The sequence below is a fragment of the Leucopleurus acutus genome (assembly GCF_964270905.1).
Source record: "Leucopleurus acutus genome assembly, chromosome: 11".
Lineage (NCBI taxonomy): Eukaryota > Metazoa > Chordata > Mammalia > Artiodactyla > Delphinidae > Leucopleurus > Leucopleurus acutus.
The window spans coordinates 70,365,851-70,370,279 of NC_139152.1; positions in this window are offsets into that span (position 1 = coordinate 70,365,851).

Below are 4,429 nucleotides of genomic sequence, written 5' to 3' on the forward strand. Positions count from 1 at the left end.
GTCTTTTGTAAAAAGGTGTCTGATATTTCTATTTAGGAAAAATATAATATTTAAGTTGCTTTTTTTTAAATATGAAGGTAATCATTTAGTTTTTCACTTCCTGATATGGAACTATTAATTATGAAACCTACAAATTGTGATTCTCAATTCCAACAGTTGTTGAAAACACAAATTAATGCTAGATTAACAAAATGACTATTGTATGTTTTCTCTCACTATTGAGATACACTGGCTAAGAAAATAGTGTTAACCTATTTCTATGTGTCATTACTGAACATTATATACAGTCTTTTAAATAGAGTAATTTCATGGTCATTTATAGAAGGAGCAAATGAGTTTCCTTAATTTTCAAATGATTTAGTTATCAAAGACAGTCAAAGTTAAAGGCCTATTTTGAGAAATAAGGGTAGTGACAAACTGAATAATAGCAAGTAAGATTTACACTTGAGTATTTTTACATTAAAATGGATTTCATTCTAGAAAGCAACATACCAGGCCATAAAACCAGCTAGCCAGTGTAAAAGTGAGGACATACTTTCATGACAAATTGAAACAAATATGTATGAAACCCAACAAAAAGTTTTGTTAGATCTTTTTTGCTATATATATAGTCATGAAACAATATCTGATCTTAACTTGTGTGAGTTAGCTCAGCAATTATATAATTTCAACTGATACAAAATTTATTTTTAATATAGCCAAGTAACACACCCAGAAAAACAAACAATATCTCATGAAAGAATACAACCATTCCTTTTATTATTCTGGATCAGTTACACTTGAAGAAATTATTTGTACTCTATATTTGTCATATCAGGTTATTAAACCAATCAGTAGTATGAAATGAAATAGCCTAATATTTAAAAGAAATCTATGTTAAAAGGTATTCCTTTGTCACTAGAAAAATATTTTAAATCAAACAATAATCCTACTTAGAAAAATTATGAAATGCAGCCACAGAAATATATTTTGTCATGTACAATAGATGTTTAAATAAATATAAAAATAAAATTTCAATGGATTAGAATAGCTTCTGCACGCTAATGAGAGGCCATTTATGTTTTTAATTAAAAAGAAAATAAAATAGATATTTTTAAAAGAGACTTTGAAGTTATTTTGTGTGTCTACCACTTAAAATCTAGTTCTATAAAATATAATTTTTCTTACATGCAAGGGATGCAGAGGAAAATACCATAATTTAACCATTGAGGGGCTTTAAAAAAAGACAATATTTCCATTGTTTTAAATCAGTAACTCTGTGAATTAAAAGTAAAAGAGAAAATTGACACTACTTTAAAATTTTTTCATAATAACCCTAAGATTTAGTGCTTTCCCCAAAGAATATATAAGTAGAATTACTGTTAATATTTTGTCTTCTAAAATGCATATTTCTGTATAAAATGCACAAGCATCATTTACCATGTATGGAAATAACTTTTTTAACAGGTTACAATCTTCTAAAATTTAGCAATTCAATTCCAAAACTGAGTAGGGGCAAAGAGGTTGTTGTAGGGAATAAGGTCAACAAGATAGAAGACAAAGTAATACAATCAAAAATACATTGGGGGAGGGCTTCCCTGGTGGCGCAGTGGTTGAGAGTCCACCTGCGGATGCGGGAGACACGGGTTCGTGCCCCGGTCCGGGAGGATCCCACATGCCGCGGAGCGGCTGGGCCCGTGAGCCATGGCCGCTGAGCCTGCGCAGCCGGAGCCTGTGCTCCGCAACGGGAGAGGCCACAACAATGAGAGGCCCGCGTACTGCAAAAAAAAAAAAAAAAAATACATTGGGGGAGGGAAGTTAGATAAGTACATAAATAAACATAAGCTAAGCTAGAATATAAATGTTCCTCTATGAAAAATACACTAAAATATTTGTGGGTTCAGAGATTTACAACAGGTTGAATGGAACAATATATGCTTTATAGAAGAGATAACATGTTAAAAACCTGAAATGGGTGGGATTTCAGTGTATAGCAGATGGAGGAAAAAGACATTGCAAGTGGGAGGATGAACAAGGCACAGTCAATGAAAATCTGTCTTGTTATAGGAAAGATTAGTCAGCTTTGGTTTGCTACTTCTAGCTGCATATAGCAATTTCATAGTTAACCTGTCAGGTTACTCAAGAATTTATAAACATTTTATTTTAAAGCCTCTATAACTAATTAAAACATTAAGGTTTCTATCAAGTTATAAATTCATAATATAAATTCTCACTTAATTTGATAAAGAATAGCTCAGTATCCAGAGATGAGTGCATCGTATTTTAGTATTTTTATTTGTATTATTACTCTAAATTAGAGATTCACCATGGTAACTGATGATTTAATATTGTAATGAATCAAAAGCACAAATACATTTGTATATAACTAAAGAACAAATAGAAATTCTAATGTGAATTTAAAACTTGATGGTCTTGCTTTCTGACAAGAGTTTTTAACGTTATCTACTCTAAAAATATAGAATTGGCCCCTAGAATGCATCCCTGTGCTTAACTGTATAAAGGCAGACATTAATGCAGTTTCTAAAATGAAATTATCTGTCTAGTCCTGTTTCTTATCAGAACCTCTTTTGAATTCAGATAATTAATCAAATTATATAGCAGATAACAATGTTCTTTTCATTATTTTCTCACTAAAGAGTAATACAAAGAGATGACTTTCACTTTAGAAAAACATTACGATTGGTTTATCTTTGATGATGATCTTCTGAGTTTAATCCCCAGTAGTGAACAATAAATATCTCAATAGCTTACCATAGTGCTGAATGATTTAATGGGATATTAGGCAAATAAACTTCCATTTCTCAGATGACTATTCAATTCCCTTCTTATTTCTTTTAAATTAAACCCATGTTAGTGTTATTACTTACTGTTTATCACCTCAGTTTCCCTAGAATGGAAATTCCTACTTTTCTTACCATCCAACTTCAAATGAGGCCTTCAGCAATATCTTGGCATGAAAAATAATAACATTAGATGTTCTCCAAAAGTGAAATATTAAGAAAGTTCTAAATATCTTCCCCAAAATAGGTGAAATCTGGGGGATGGAGAAATTTTAAAATACATTAGGAAACTGAGTTAAAACATACACTACAGTAAACATAAGGATAAAAGGGAAGAAATGAGAAATACTGGGAATCTTAACCAATATCCACATATTAAAACTAAGTAAAATAATATTTCTACTTACATGTGCACTGACATATGGGAAAGGTGTTAGCTAGAGAAAAAATAAACTGCATCTGTATTCATTGAACAGTACAATAAAACAAACTGTTTTCAATATGATATATGTTCAATAGCAAGAAATAAAGAAGGGAAAGAAGCAGGAGAGAAGAGAGAGAAAGAGAAAGGAACTTCCTAACTACAAATGAGCAAAACCAAGCCTCTTCTGGCACTGTAATGACTGTCAGTCAAGATAGGATCTAAATAATCTATTCAATTTGTTGAATATTTACTATCACGCTTGACGGTGGGGTAGAGAGTAGAGCTAGCACTTTTTTTTTTTCAGTTTGCACCTTAGATGAAGTACTACAAAGATAATCTGAATTATAGTGTAGCAGAATAAAAGATTTTTGTCCATATTAGGTCCTATCTATATGTTCAGAGACAAAATGCTAATATTAATACTTATGGCACATAGAACTCTATTTTACCCACACGAAGGACCCCAAGTTGCATCCCTTCAACCTTTGTAGATAAGGTATAATCTAACAGGACTAGGACCCTGTGATTTTCTCTGTAACCCACGCCATATCTCATTCAAGGAATGAAACTGCACAGACCATTGGTCTGACCAAAGTTTTGCATATCAGAGAGAGAAAGCACATACATATCCCTTAATAATTTTAGGCTTCTATACTCCTCTCTGATCCACTGCTGGTATTTGTACATGTCCCAATAGCAACCCTTCCCACTTCCTGTCATCTAGGCCTAACAGGTAGAGGGGTTCAGGAAGTAACAGAGATGATACACATTCTAAATATCAATGAAAAGAATCAGAATTTGAATTAATACAGTTACAATATAGTAGCTGTCATGTACTTTACAGATTATAAAATTCCAATGATACATTGTTGAAAAATATATAACAGTACATTTTAATTTTACTTGTTCATGTGTATAGTTTCAATATATTGACTAATATCAAGAATTAGTTTGCAGTTTGAATAAATCATTTCTCACAGAAGCTATGAGATAATTCCCATCAAATTATTTCTCTGTTATATACCTGCAAGCTATTTGTGCTGCATTCTTAATAAAGAGTTCGTTGTTTGAACTTGCAATAATTAGGTCACATTGGAACTCTTAAATCAAAAACAAACTTACAAAATTCTCTAGTTTTTATTAACTACCGAACACTTTAACGTGATTTACATTTTTTTGCAGAATGGAATATTTAACGTTTCCTACTAAATTAAACAAACGCGAA